At 44.2% G+C, this 16220-nt stretch overlaps 1 long non-coding RNA gene across 1 annotated transcript; it reads left to right on the top strand.

Annotated features, from left to right (window-relative positions):
• The first annotated feature begins 246 nt into the window (after nt 1-246).
• Nucleotides 247-8893, top strand: LOC127002510 (uncharacterized). Its single transcript, XR_007756304.1, has 3 exons — nt 247-365; nt 7634-7735; nt 8092-8893. It is a non-coding gene; the product is annotated as an uncharacterized LOC127002510 (long non-coding RNA).
• The last annotated feature ends 7327 nt before the right edge of the window (nt 8894-16220 follow it).

Here is a 16220-nt window from a genome sequence, read left to right as displayed (position 1 = left end):
GCATGCAGTTAGCAAGTTCAGAAGAGCAGTTATCATGAAGATATCGATAGAAGATAGAAAAAGAGGCAACATAGCGGCGGAATTTAAGAGGTAGAAGGTTATCAGTAAGAGGAGGAGAGCTGATGAGACGAAGAGCCTTAGACTCCACTCTGTCCAGAAAAGCTGTGTGAGTGGAATTATTGTTATTGTTGTTGTTTCATATGTAAAGATTAATATACGTATTTTTCTTCTACATCTCTCTCTCTCTCTCTCCCTTTTTCTCTCTCTCTCAGACACATACGACCTGGTGGTTATCTCGGGCGCTATGGGCGAAGGTCACATCCCACTCTGTGGCCTCGACGACCTGGTGCGCGTCGCAAAGAACGGTGAGAGAGAGAGAGAGAGAGAGAGAGAGAGAGAGAGAGAGAGAGAGCGTGCGTGCGTGCGTGAGAGTGCGAGTGAGAGTGAGTGAGAGTTTTTACAACAAAGGAGACAGCTCAAGGGCACAAAAAAAGGAAACAATAATATAAAAAAAAGCCCGCTACTTGCTGCTTTAAAAAAAAAAAAATCGAAAGAGATGGCCGAAAGATAGGTCAATTTCGGGAGGAGACTTGTCCTGATACTCTCCTCTTGAAAGATTTCAAGTCGTAGGCAGGAGGAAATACAGATGAGGGATGAAAGAGTGAAGATGCTGGTTAACTCTTGCATAAGGGGTTTGGACACTATAGGGATGAGCATGAGTAGAAAATCGTGTGCAGCGGGTGCCGCGGGAGGGGGGGGAGGCATGCAGTTAGCAAGTTCAGAAGAGCAGTCATCATGAAGATATCGATAAAAGATAGAAAAAGAGGCAACATCACGACGGAATTTAAGAGGTAGAAGACTATCAGCCGGAGGAGAAGAGCTGATGAGACGGAGAGCCTTAGACTCCACTCTGTCCAGAAAAGCTGTGTGAGTGGAGCCCCCCCTACACGTGAGTTGCATACTTCATACGAGGGCGGACGATGCCCCTGTATATGAATAGCAACTGTGCGGGGGAGAAGAGCTGGTGGAGACGATACAGAACGCCCAACCTCGAGGAAGCTGATTTAGCGAGAGAGGAGATATGAAGTTTCCAGTTAAGATTTTGAGTTAAGGATAGGCCGAGGATATTTAGTGTTGAAGAAGGAGACAACTGATTGTTGTTGAATAAGGGATAGGTGTTTGGAAGATTATGTCCGAGTTGATAGGTGGAGAAATTGAGTTTTTGAGGCGTTGAAGGACACAAGGTTCATTCTACCCCAATCGGAAATGATAGCAAGGTCTGAGGTTAAGCGTTCTGCATCCTCCAGTCTGGAGTCGTGTACTCCCTGTTGGGATGGCCTTCTATTGAAAGAAGCTGAATAATGCAGAGTGGAGTTCTCGGCGTTACAGTGGACAGGACAGTTTGTTATGGAAAGAAGATCATTGATGAATAACAAGAAGAGAGTGGGTGATAGGACAGAGCCCTGTGGAACACCACTGTTGATAGGTTTAGGGGAAGAACAGTGACCGTCTACCACCGCAGAGATAGAATGTTAATAACTTTTAAGCGTTATTTTTAACGTGGTTGCATTTTAGGTTGGTCCGTGTTAAGTGTTATATTTAATAAGTATAAGGCGCGAACTGCTATCTGCGTTCTCCATTTGATTGACGTGGTTGAGACAACACAATAGCCTTTTAGTTAAGTGATGTGTGGCCGAGCGGTAGCCGTTATAAGTTCACTGTAGTTCACTTTAGTTCTCTTTAGTTTTCTCTCTCAGGTTAATACATATACCAAATGTATTTTAACTATATTAACAGTTGTACTACATAAGGTTTACAGTTTACGTGAGCGAGACGCACGAAATCAGAGACAGCCACACCACTGCAGGGCGCAGAGCGGCGGAGCACCGCTCGCCTGCCCGTCACCCGTCTTCTCTCCGCTTCTCCGCGTTGTTCACCCGTTTTATTTGCTTGTAGTTCGTCCGGAAGGGTGTGGGTTCCGGTTGATGACGGCTGATGAAAGTCATCATTTGTTGATCCTAGTGTCTGTTCATCACAGCTTCCCACGGCCAAAAGCACGACGTGTTGTTAGACATCCTGTTGTGCGACACCGACCGGGTGTCGCCACACGTACAGTCATACATACACATGTACATTATAATATACACATTACATCGCTCGGTTCTCTAAAAGTCGCGACCTCGCGACTCATCCGACCTTTAAAAGCAGTGTACCTACCCATGTTACAGTCGCACAATGTGTACTAGTTAAACGAGGTCCTGTTATTGCTTAAAAAAATATATATACAAGTCAGAGCCCGCCTAACGATACAACATCGGGAAATGCCAATGATAATAAAAATAATCATGGAAGTAACAAGAAATGGGCAAAGTACATACAGGGCGAGGTAAACTTGGCAAGAGTCGTGGACATGGAAGCTCAGTACTATTCCGAGAAAACAAAATAATAGCTCGAAAAATTATTTACATGATACATCCTAGAAAAATTAAATTGACTAAACTGTCATTAGGATACATGGTAATGGAGCTATTTGGAATAGCAAAAAAAAAAAGGAACAATCCTTGAAGATCTGCTACACACTGAACCGAGTCACACCTGGTCACAAAACTGTCGCAGAGAAACACTCATCTGTTGCGTGACAATTAATTGCCAGTGTCGTTACCCTCGGCACGCCTTAGAGACGGGTGGGGTTTACAACAATAGATAAGGTTGTGTGAAAAGAGGTAATGTTATCCGTAGATTCTCCCAATAGTTACAATGTGATAACAAGGACAAGTCTGGAGAACCTTAGAACCATCGGCAGTCAGCACCACTAACTCCTAATACTCCGTTTTTCAGGTCTACAGTCCTATAAAAGAAAATCCTGTCACTAAGTTGTGAAATCACTGTTGTAACAAATCTCACTGAAATATACAATTCTAGCATAATTGATTAAAGTAATTCCAGCATTGATAAACATCAAATTAAAAAGACAAATTTCTACCTATCCTCCGCTCGTAACGAACGTGGATGACTGACATCTGTGACGCCAATAATAATTCCCGTAACGGGTAACAGTGGTATGTCAAGCAAAGGGTAAGTAAGACTTGTTTGCTTACTTCCAAAGCTTACAGATATTCACATGCTGGTTACGATAAAAGTTAGGGACAGCATCTGCTCAAGTTAAGTTAAGTCTGTCAGTGCAGAGAAAAAGTATGTTTTAAGCAGAAGCACATGAGGTTCAAGGTTAAATTGTACCTATCTCTATGTTAGTCTACACCCTCGGTTATTACGGCTCCAATTAAATTAAGAAGACTGACTGCCTTGTTCAACTCAGCAATAAAAGAAAATAGTGGGTTAGAGTGAAAAGTATTACTCAAGCACTCCCCTTCTCGCATGAAAAAGATGCAGGCAAAAGCTTAGGAACCAAACATAAATTAGTAGATGCGAGGATGCAGGTTATAGTCGTGTGGTGGAAAGATACACAAAGCAGCGTCAGGCTGAACCTCAAGCCGGCGCTAGTCTTTGGAGACGATCACTATGCACCATTCTGTGCGAAAAAAACATCGTAAAGCTCAAATTTCCAACCACCTATTTATCTGACTATTTCTGCCTAAACCACGGGTAAAAGAACACACCAAGGAATTTTTGATTGCCGCTGGTGACACCCAAAAAGGTTTAGGTCAGAGTGTCCCCGACGAACGTGTCGACGGCAAACGAAGCTTCAAAAAGGACCCAAAATTACTTTAAATGCCATAAATGTTGGCTGATAAAACAGTGTAGGTTGCCAGTGGGGCTGTATTCAAGGGATACTGCGCTCCTTCGAAGAGGAACTTTAAGGACAATCATGTACATAAGGAACTCTAGTAATAATCCAGCATTAGCTACAGAAATGGTTTCTCCATCTGTCCAGTTTCCTTGTTTAAAACACGAGATCAAATCTGTAGATAGCCTATAGGCGTCCACTGGCCTGTTAAAAAAGCCACTCGTTTGCACAGTGTCCACAGCAAAATTTACACCCTTTATGAGACTGTGTTGCCCATCTTCCCCAAATGTTTCAAGAAAAAGTGACCAAAACGCATCATAATCCTTCCGTCCAGTGAACGCGCTCCTGTTTATGAGGGCCGGCGTTCCCGTTCCCGGGATTGACCTTCGAGCGGCTGAGAGATATTTTATCTCTCGGATTTGACACGAATGAAATGCCCATGACAATCTCACTTTGAAACAAGAAGTCCCTGGCCGAATAATCTGCCTCCCTTGCTACCCTGCGAAAGGCCTAACTGCTGTTGCTGTTAGTGGGTGATTAGGGGCAAAAGCCATTGTGGGATTAGTAAGGTAAGTAAATACCTCTTGGTTGCTCATGCAGCGTAGAAGAAGGAGGAGGTACCCTTTGAAGACTGCTACAACTCCTTACATGACAGATACCGTTATCCTTGTCGGCACTGTTCTTTCTCTACCCACCCCTCATAGTCCTCGGTGAGAGCTTGTAACTGCGGGTCAGGTTTCTCTGCCATTAAAAGAGTTACTAGTAAAATGAGGAGTAAAATGGTAACAGAAAAAAAAATTGCTGCAAAAATAACTAAAGTAATAATCATTCACCGCTAAGTATGTGCTCACTCCTCCCCGATGCTTTTAACATGCATAATAAAAGAGGAAAAAGAATAATGAGTGAAGCTTAGCAAGACAAAACTTCTCCACTGTGCAATAAAACACACAAAAGAAAGGAGAAAAGAAAATGAATGATTATACATAAAATGCGGAACCATGTTACTCAAGAAAAATATTAAACATCCACACGCCAGAAAAATCAACAGCTGAAAAATCTAATAGATTAGATACGGCCCCACACGCCTAAACACGTGAACATAATAATAGTAATTCACCTGAAATAATGTTACAAGTGGTGTAATTACTGAAACCGTATCAATGAGTGTCAGCTATAATGTGTTAAAAACCTCGAAGACAGCAACTCGATGCCCCACTACTCAGCACGCTCGCGTCCTTCGCCTCGCCGGTGGCAAGGGCAGGGCTGCAGGGGTGGCAGGGTCTGCCGTCCCCCGTCTGGTAGCGGTGGTGGGAGGGGCGGCGGGCAGACAATATACGCCCACCAGTCACCCTCAAAGGTCCGAGTTGCCTGGCGAAGATAAGTGCGCACCTACGACGAGTTGTGTTGTAGGAAGAAACAAATGCCTGGACACCTCCAAGGAAACTTGGTTGTGTGGAGGTGCGAGGCGGGGCGCGCGGGCTGTGTGGAGGTGCGGGGCGGGGCGGGGTGTGCTCTCGGGTGCGGCTGTGTGCTGACTCGACTCACTGGGGCAGGAAAAGCCGCGCGCTGATGTCAGCGTATGCTTGCTGTGTCCGATACCGTTCACTGCCCCCACACACTGTCACTGAAGCTACGTTTGAGAGAGATATATAACAATTCGGAGTAGTTCGTAACCACGCTCCACATCATTTATGTTAATAACTTTTGAGCGTTACTTTTTTTTTTACGTGGTTAACAACGAGGCGGCCACCAGCCACCATGCATTTTATGTTATGATATATTAGAGATAACATCTATAGAACACTTCGGAGAGGTCCGTAAACCGCTGTTCACCATTTTTGTTAGCCTTTTTGTTAGCTGTTTTTTTTGTGTTTTTGATTAAGGCGCGAACTGTTATCTCACGTGAGGTCCGGTGTACCGTTGCTTGCTTTCTCCAGTTGATAGAAGTCGTGAGACAACACAATAGCCTTTTAGTTAAGTGATGTGGGTTATGTGTTGGCCGAGCGGAGCCGTTAAGTTCACTTTGAGTTCACTTATTTTACTCTCTTTAGTTTTCTCTCTCAGGTTAATACAAATACCAAATGTATTTTAACTATATTAACAGTTGTACTACATAAGGTTTACAGTTTACGTGAGCGAGACGCACGAAATCAGAGACAGCCACACCGCTGCAGGGCGCGGGGCGGCAGAGCACCGCTCGCCTTCCCGTCACCCGTCTTCTCTCCCTTCTCCGCGTTGTTCGCCCGTTTTATTTGCTTGTAGTTCGTCCGGAAGGGTGTGGGTTCCGGTTGATGACTGTTGATGAAAGTCATCATTTGCTGATCCTAGTGTCAGTTCATCACAGCTTCCCACGGCCAAAAGCACGACGTGTTGTTAGACATCCTGTTGTGCGACACCGACCGGGTGTCGCCACACGTACAGTCATACATACACATGTACATTATAATATACACATTACAAGAACGGCCGGAAAGGAAACTGGAAATAAAGGAACAGAGAGAGGGATATAAATCGAAAGAGGGCAGTTTAGAAAGCAAAGACTTGTGCCAGACTCTATCGAAGGCTTTCGATATGTCTAGCGCAACTGAGAAAGTTTCACCGAAACGACTAAGAGAGGATGACCAAGAGTTAGTTAAGAGAGCAAGAAGATCGCAAGTAGAACGCCCATTGCGGAACCCATGCTGTCGATCAGATAGAAGGTTAGAAGTGGAAAGGTGCTTTGACCAAGAGTTAGTTAAGAGAGTAAGAAGATCGCAAGTAGAACGCCCATTGCGGAACCCAAGCTTTTGAATCTTCCGGATAAGGATTGATTAAAAAGCTTTAGATAGACAGGAAAGTAAAGCTATAGGGCTATAGTTTGAGGGATTAGAACGGTCACCCTTCTTAGCTACAGGCTGTACAAAGGCATACTTCCAGCAGGAAGGAAAGGTATATGTTGATAGGCAGAGACGAAAGAGTTTGACCAGGCAGGGTGTCAGCACGGAAGCACAGTTTTTAAGGACAAAAGGAGGCAGTCCATCAGGTCCATAAGCCTTCTGAGAGTTGAGGCCAGAGAGGACATAACAAACATCATTATGAAGAATCTTAATAACAGGCATAAAGAAGTCAGAGGGGGTATGAGTAGGAGGAATATTCCCAGAATCGTCCAGGATGGAGTTCTTACATAAAGTCTGAGCGAAGAGTTCAGCCTTAGAGATAGATGAGACGGCAGTGCTCCTGTAAGGGTTACGGAGAGGAGGGAAAGAGGAAGTGAAATTGGTGGAGATATATTTGGCTAGGTGCCAGAAGTCACGGGGAGAATCAGAAAAAGCAAGGTGTTGACATTTTTATTGATGAAAGAGGTTTTGGTTATTCTGATAATAGATTTGGCACGATTCCGGGCTGAAATTTAAAGTTCATGGTTAGTAGGAGTGTGAAGGCTCTGGTGGTGTGTGTGTGTATGTGTGTGCGTGTGTGTGTGCGTGTGTGAGTGTTCGATTGCGTGTTTTGCAAGGTCCGCTGAGTGGGTGAAGGCGCTGGACGCTGGACCCTTAGCTTAGATATTCGTGCGAGGGCCCGTAGGTTAGCATTGTTCCTGGTCGTGCAGATCTTCCGCAACGACTATTTCCCAAGGCCACATAGAAAATTCACCGGGTTTTCATGGGTGGTTTTCCCGTTGAAGATCGTGACAGACGTGTAGAACCATCACTATAGGATCGCAAAACTGTTCATGGTAATCCCAGCAACTTTTACGAGAGGCTTTTCGTTTAGGATGGGAAAGAGCCTACATAGAGACTTCAGATTTGCCTGGAGTAAACTCTAAGGTAGTCTTCCTAGGGTGGGCTGGAAGACGCGCCCCCCAGCGTATGCCCCATTGATTAACTGATTTCCTCCTCTCCGGCACTCCAGGAGGCTTCGTGATCATCGTGATGCGCCTTGAGTACCTACAGACCGCGCCTTCATACAAGGACAAGCTGGAGCATTACATGGACCTCCTGGAGGCGGAAGAAGGTAGGGAGAATCGTTGCCAGATTATCGTACTCAGTGCATAGTATTTACCGTTTTTTGACACCTAACTATTGCCAAGAAACCTCAGGAATTCACTATTTTAACGATAGATATAAATAAATCTATTTATTGAGCCCCAGGAGACAGTTTTGGGGTCGGAAGTTGGTAAATATAAGAGGCTGAGTACAACTATCTGGCAACGTTGGTACAATAAAACATTTACTCTAATCAAGGTTTCTGTCTGGCGGGGCTGTTCACTGTATGGGCGCCTGTCACGACACTCTGGTATAAGGAGATGGTCAGCAGCTGGCCAGGGGGAGAAGGGCACGTATTTGAAATGATGGTCATAATTCCTTCAGGTGGAGCGGCGCATCGTCCCAAACTATTTATGTGACAAGGAGGGTCTCGTCTTCGTCTTCCGCATCACTAAGCCTGAGTGAGGAGGAAGAGGAGGGAAGGGAAAGGAGAGAGATGAGGAGGAGGAGTTATAGTGGTGCTGTGCCAAGGCTTTCTCTGTGTAACAGCCTTGGCTTTCGTCGCGGCACCCGAGACTGAGGTGTGAATTATTGTGCTCTGGCAACGTGGTATCATGGCGTCTACGATGTTATACGATAGTCTACGCATAGGACACATTTGTCAGTATTAATCATATTAGTGAAATTGTCGCAAAAATCTGTTTTAGTTTATAAGGCTGAGGCTGCAGAATGCTTAACCTCAGACCTTGCTATCATCTCCGATTGGGATAAAAGGAACCTTGGGTCCTTCAATGCCTCAAAAACCCAATTTCTCCACCTATCAACTCGACACAATTTTCCAAACACCTATCCCCTATTCTTCAACTACACATCCTTAACACAAAATCTTAACTGGAAACCTCCCATCTCTTCTCTCATTAAGTCAGCTTCCTCGAGGTTGGGCGTTCTGTATCGTCTCCCAGTTCTTCTTCCCCGCACAGCTGCTATCCATATACAGGGGCCTTGTCCGCCCTCGTATGGAGTATGCATCGCACGTGTGTGGGGGGGCTCCACCCACACAGCTCTTTTCTTATCTTTCGGCCACTCCTCTGTTGTTAAAAAAAATGAGGTCGCTGATTATGTAGCTGTATGTGTGTTTGCATGTGTAATGGCAAGTTGCCAGAACACGATAACGAAGACCTCAGACTCATGTGCTGCGACTATAGTATACGTGATCTTGATCTTGATGTCACAGGTGGCTCGGGATTTCTCTCCAGCCAGGCCTTTGTAGCGGCAGCTCCTGTGAAGAGAAAACAAAAAAACATGCGGGAAGTCAATGTTCTCGGGGCAAGATATCATTCCCTACATCTTTCACGCCACATGCCTTCCAAGAACTCTTTCACTGCCTCAATCACTCGTCCACTCGTCTCTCCACTGAGCCCCAGCAGCAGCACCATCCACTCCCTTCCAGTCCTCCCGTTTACTCCTCGTCCCATCTCGCTCAAAAACACATGCATCATCTTCGTTCTCTCCCTGTCATACTTCTTACATTCCAGCACTACATGCTGCACAGTCTCGTCCACACCCCTATCACACATCTGGCACACTTTGCTGCGGGACTCAGACCATCTATAGTTCCTTGCATTCACATCCAGACACTGCGCTCTAGCACGGAAAAGATCACCTCCCAGGCTTCCCTCATACCACACCTCACACTTTGGGGCCTCTCTCCCTATACCAGTCGAGAGTTTCCTTTATTTCCATCTCATTCTTCCACTTGCTCAATCCCTCATCTTTAACTGCCATATCTATCGCATTCTTCCACTTTCTTACATCCCACTCAAACCCCTCTCCATTTCTGTTTGTTATTCTCCATTCAAACACATTCTGTCTATCTTCAAAGGGTCGGTACACCCACCTACTTAGCATAACATTCCTGTCTATCATTCGCCCACATTTATTCGCCCATTTGCCATCTCTTATACTCCACAAGTATACTTTCCTTGCTAATCTTGCATCCTCCATTTGTTCCAGTCTCACTTTATATCTCAAGGTTCCCTTTACTAGTCTTTCCCTAAACGTGCTCCATCCCATGTCCCCCCTAAGAGCCTCTACTGCTGCAAACCTTGGTGCATTCAGTGCCATTCTTGCTACCCTATTCTGCCCCACTTCCAATTTTTCTATCTCACTGTCATTCCATGTCATCACATCCATTCCATACATAATGCTCGGGACAGCCACACTCTTCCAAACCTCACGGATGACATCATACTTGCTCGCTCTCATCCTCGCTGCACTCCCTAACCGGCCTACCCACTGGTTTGCCATACTTATCTTTACATTCTTGGCCCTGCCGCATCCATTTACCTCCATCCACACCCCTAGATACTTGTATTCTTCCGTCTGTTCCAACTCATCCCCTTCCAGTCTCCAAGTTGTTTCTCTCTCATCCTCTGACCTATTCACTATCATTACTTTGCTCTTCTCACTACTGAACCTAACCCCAAAATCCCTTCCATAACCCTCTACCACATCTAGGAGACTCTGTAGTTCTTCAGCAGACTCACTCATAACCACCACATCATCCGCATACAACAACACACATACTTTATCCTCTCCAATTCTCACTCCTGCATTCATTCTCCTCATTCTGACTGCTAATTCCTCTGTGAAAAGACTAAATAATGTTGGTGATAATATACAGCCTTGCCTCACTCCTCTTTCACTCTTCACCCAACCTGTCTCTAGATCACCTAGTCTATACTTTGCTCTTGTACCAACATACATACTTCTAATTATGTTAACAATCTTATCACTCAGCCCAACTTTTTCAAGCACTCTGCATAACACATCTCTATTCACCCTGTCATAAGCTTTCTCTATATCTAGGAAGCCTAAGTACAGTTTCCCTCCCTCTCTCTTTTTCCTTTCAATCAGCTCATTTACAACAAACATATCTTCTGCTAGCCTGTCCACTCGGAATCCGTTCTGCTCCTCACCCAGCACCCTGGCACTCTCAATCCATTTACACAACCTTTCATTCAACACAGCACTAAAGATTTTTCCTATTGAGTTTACCAGAGAGATTGGCCTATAGTTCTTTAATTCCTGCTTACTCTTATGCCCGCCCTTGTGGATCAGAGTCACTCTACATTCATTCCATTTACTTGGCACTCTCTCTTCTTCCCATACCTGGTTGAATAACTCAGTCATCCTCTCAATCACAGCCTCACCTCCATTTTTATACAACTCATACGGGATCTCATCTGGTCCTGCAGCCTTACCATTCTTCTGTCTTTTCACACATCTCTCAACCTCCTCCCTACTGATCCTTTCATTCAGCTCATTTGCATCTTTCCTCTCCATAGTCACACATCCTTCTCTCACACCAAATACTTCCCCTACTCCTCCTATTTCTTCCCAAAACTCCCTAATTGACTCCCTCATTTTCTCCTTATCTGTAATTTTTTCACCATTCACCTTCAGACTTTCCACATTCTCACTGTCACTCATCCTCTCACCTCTCAGGAATCTATACCACTCACGACCTCCCTCAAGCCCTTTCTCTCTCAGGGTCTGAATCACACTTCTTTCACACTGAACCTTTGCACTCATGATCTTCCGCTTTGTCAGTCGTTGGTGTCTCACGTAGCTTTCCCATGCATTCTGGTATTCACCCTCAGCTTCTTCGCTTTCTTGCCTCCTTCTCCTCATTCGTCTACACAGTCTATTTAGTCTCTTTCGTTCTTTCCTAGCTGTCCTAATATCATCGTTCCACCACGGTTTCCTTACACGCTTTCTACCATTCGTTCTCACATACCCTATATGTTGGACTGCAGCTCCTCTCACATTCTCTACGAGCCTTTCATTCAAAGCGTCCACATCATTCAAACTACCCGGCTCCCAATTTCTTTCACTCAAGTCTACCTGAAAATTTTCCCACCCTACATCTCTCAGTCTCCACTTCTTCTTCTTCCTGTCCTTTTCTTTCATTTCATTTCTACCATTCAGCCCGCACTCCACGGTCAACATATTATGGTCAGACACAATATCAATCATTCCCTCTTCATCTATCCACATAAGAGACACACATTCGCGCATTCTCCCATTTACCAGTACATAATCAATCGCAGACTCCTGATTTCTTGCACTCCAGGTCACACGTCCCTCAGCCAGAGTTTCATACAGGTTCTCTAAGTTCATTTCACTTACAAACTCGGCTAGCATTTCTCCATTCCGATTTATACGTTCACCTAACATACCTGTATGTGCATTCATATCACCCATAACAATCACTCTCTCTCCTGCATGCTCTCTCACAACTTTTCTAAGAATATTGTACTTTCCCCGTTTAGGAATGCTTGGTCTGGGTCTTGGGGTCTTGATGATGTACAGACATGTGTATATATATAATAAACGGGTGCCTACTTCCCCTCAGAATCATGTTAATCTTTGTTTGTTTAAGTGATTACTCTTCCTAATTTTAAATGCGTCTGCTGTTCCTAATGTATAATGCGTCTGCTGTTCCTAATGTATAATGTGTCTGCTGTTCCTAATTTATAAAGCGTCTGCTGTTCCTAATTTATAAAGCGTCTGCTGTTCCTAATTTATAATGCGTCTGCTGTTCCTAATTTATAATGCGTCTGCTGTTCCTAATTTATAATGCGTCTGCTGTTCCTAATTTATAATGCGTCTGCTGTTCCTAATTTATAATGCGTCTGCTGTACCTAATTTATAAAGCGTCTGCTGTTCCTAATTTATATAGCGTCTGCTGTTCCTAATTTATAATGCGTCTGCTGTTCCTAATATATAATGCGTCTGCTGTTCCTAGTTTTAAAAGCGTCTGCTGTTCCTAATATATAATGCGTCTGCTGTTCCTAATATATAATGCGTCTGCTGTTCCTAATTTTAAAAGCGTCTGCTGTTCCTAATTTTAAAAGCGTCTGCTGTTCCTAATTTTAAAAGCGTCTGCTGTTCCTAATTTTAAAAGCGTCTGCTGTTCCTAATTTATAATGCGTCTGCTGTTCCTAATTTATAATGCGTCTGCTGTTCCTAATTTTAAAAGCGTCTGCTGTTCCCAATTTTAAAAGCGTCTGCTGTTCCTAATTTATAATGAGTCTGCTGTTCCCAATTTTAAAAGCGTCTGCTGTTCCTAACTGCTGTTCCTAATTTTAAAAGCGTCTGCTGTTCCTTATTTAAAAGCGTCTGCTGTTCCTAATTTAAAAGCGTCTGCTGTTCCTAATTTTAAATGCGTCTGCTGTTCCTAATTTAAAAGCGTTTGCTGTTCCTAAATTTAAAAGCGTCTGCTGTTCCTAATTTTAAAAGCGTCTGCTGTTCCTAATTTTAAAAGCGTCTGCTGTTCCTAATTTAAAAGCGTCTGCTGTTCCTAATTTTAAATGCGTCTGCTGTTCCTAATTTATAATGCGTCTGCTGTTCCTAATTTTAAAAGCGTCTGCTGTTCCTAATTTTAAAAGCGTCTGCTGTAGCCCTACGTGGCGCAATGCAGAGGAAGTTAACTTATTTAATATGAGGCGCAATGCAGAGGAAGTTAACTTATTTAATATGAAAGTCAAGTGAAATGATCAGCAATTTAAGTTAAGTAACAGAGTAGTGAAGAATATGTGACAGTGAGCATGTGGAAGGATGCGATGGAACGAGAGAACAAAGATTAACGAAAAAAATAAAAACTCTCGCTCCCATCCCTCCCTCCTCCATACTTCCTTCCTCGAACAGAGTCGTCCGCCACTGGAACAGCCTCCCCGCAGAAGTAGTCAGTGCGGAAACGATCAACTCCATTTCCACTGACAGTAACTTTACTGCGTCGGGAGTGAACTGAACGTATCCAAGGTCACTTAATGTTCTTAGTTCTTTTCTTTTCTTCTATTATGAGATATCATCATCATCATTTCGTTTAACGTCCGTTTTCACTCTTCCTGAGAGGTTGGACGCTTTATGGGTCTCCTCTATTCTGCTCTGTCTTCTGCCTGATGCTCATCCAATCCCATCACTGCCAAGTCTTCCTGTATACACCTTCTCCACGTTTTCCTAGGTCTACCACCTGGTCTCCTTCCTTTTACTTTCAATCTCTCCAAAACTCCCAGCACTGTATCCTCCCCTGCTTTTCACATGTCCGAACTATAGGAGTCTCCCTTCTGAGCACTGTTTCCAGGTTCTCTACTCCACATCTGTTAGCCACATCTAGCTAGACTAGATACCCTGTCTTGCTAATCTCTCCATAACTCCCAGCACTGTATCCTCCCCTGCTCCCTTCACATGTCCAAACCATCGGAGTATTTCCCTTCTGAGCACTGTTTCCAGGTCCTCTACTCCACATCTGTTAGTTACATCTGCACTGGGCACCCTGTCTTGCCAATCTCTCCAAACCTTCCAGCACTGTATCCTCCCCTGCTCTCTTCACATGTCCAAACCATCGGAGTCTTTCCCATCGGAAGGAGTTTCATTCCAAACCGAGTAATCCGTCACTGGAACAATCTTCCTTCAGAAGTAGTAAATGCGAATACTATCAACTCCTTCAAATATAGAATCGACCTTCACTTCGCTGCGTCGGGAGTAAATTGAATATTGAGGTGCTTTCATCTGCTCCTCAATATCGAGGTGCTTTCATCTGCTCCCCAGGCCCCAAGTGCCTGTCGAGCAGATTAAGTCACCAAAGCCGGCAACCTCGTAATAAGCCAATAGGCTTTATGTTGCCTGCATTTCCATGTTTCCATGTTTCTGAGGTGGTGGCGGAGTGGTTAGCGTGCCGGCCCCGCATTCGCAGGGTTGATGATGATGAGGGTTCGAATCCGCCGCTAACCACCTGGGTTCTTCAGTCACCGCCGAGGGGCCTAAGACTACCCACATGCTGTCCTGAAGATTATCCACCAACCCGGACTCTAGAAGAAGCTATGCAAGTGAAATCAAGAATGATCTCCGGGGGGGCAGCATGAGCCAATAATAATTGCGCCACTATAAACAATTGTCTCCGCCATAACGGGCTCGGGCCCACCAACAGGCCCCAAATAAAAAGAAGCCTACTGGCGCTTTAGGTCACATGTAAAAAAGGAAAAAAGAAACTGTTTCCAGGTCCTCTTCTCCACATCTGTAAGCTACATCTGCACCGGACACCCTATCTTACCATTATCTCCACAACTCCCAGCACTGTGTCCTCCCCTGCTCTCTTTACATGTCCAAACCATCGGAGTCTTTCCCTTCTGAGCACTGTTTCCATGCAGGTCCTTTACTCCACATCTGTTAGCTACATCTGCACTGGATCGACACCCTTCTATTATGAGATATGGAACAAAGAATAAAGAAGACAATAAATTGCTCTCCCGCCCCCTCCCTCCCTCCCTCCCTCCTTCCTCGAATTGAGTCGTCCGCCACTGTAACAGCCTTCCTGCAAGAGTGGTTAGCGCATACTGTGTGATTTTCAATTAATACAAGAAACATGTGTGCAATATTCATGCAGTGGAGGAAATGATAAGACTCGTAATATGATAATAGAAAACAGTAAAGGAAGGAACATTAATTTAGTGCATGAAACCAATTATAATCATTTTCCACAGCTATAGGTTGTTTTTTTCTTCTTGTTTTAATAGTTTTCTTCTTCTATATGAGAGAGAGATAATAATGATGATGATAATAATAATAATAATAATAATAATAATAATAATAATAATAATAATAATAATAATAATAATTACAATAACAGTAACATGAGAAGTGTGATAAAGGAGAAGAGAGGAAGAAGAGAAAAGAAAAAGAAGGAAAAAGGAGAGAATTGCAGAAGAATAAAGAAGAGGAAAGAAGGAATAGAGGAAACAGAAGGAAGGGAGATAGAAATAATGGAGATATATAACAATAGAGCGGATCAAAGTGGGACGGGGGGGTGGGGGGGGATACTCGGCTCACCTCAAAACAAAACAACGTGACTAAGAAAGAGTAAGGGAGGAAAGGGAGAGAATGTAAGGGAGGAGGGAGGTGGGAACTGGGAAGGGAGGAGATGAGGAAAAGAAAGGAGAGGGAGAGAAAGAGTAAGGGAGGAGAGAAGATGGAAGAGAAGAGAAGGGAGGGGAGAGGGAGAGAAAGAAGGGGATGGAGTGAAAGGGAGGAGAGAGAGAATAAGGGAGGAAAGGAGAGGATGAAGGGAGGTAAGGAGTAAGGGAGGTGATAAGAGGGAGAGAGGGCTGTAAGTAAAGGCAGGTGAGGGAGAGAAAAAATAAGGGAGGAAAGGAGGGGATGGAGGGAGGTAAGGAGTAAGGGAGGTGATAAGAGGGAGAGAGGGGTGTAAGTAAAGGAAGGTGAGAGAGAAAAAATAAGGGACGGATGATCCACTCCGTCAGTCCATCGTCCATCATTTGTTGACAAACATATGAACAGCATTAACCACAACGACCTCTTGTATATGTTATTTTGTAGCTAAGTACTTATATTTCATATTCATGATATGTAGGATACTAATTTTCATTCTGTGGAGCACCATCTCTCCTCCTCTAAACCTCACCTTCTCTTCCTCACCAAAACTCAGGTAT

This window comes from Eriocheir sinensis, chromosome 23, assembly GCF_024679095.1.
Source record: "Eriocheir sinensis breed Jianghai 21 chromosome 23, ASM2467909v1, whole genome shotgun sequence".
NCBI lineage: Eukaryota > Metazoa > Arthropoda > Malacostraca > Decapoda > Varunidae > Eriocheir > Eriocheir sinensis.
The sequence above is the reverse complement of the archived record's forward strand: the minus strand, read 5'-3'. Positions and strand labels throughout refer to the sequence as shown.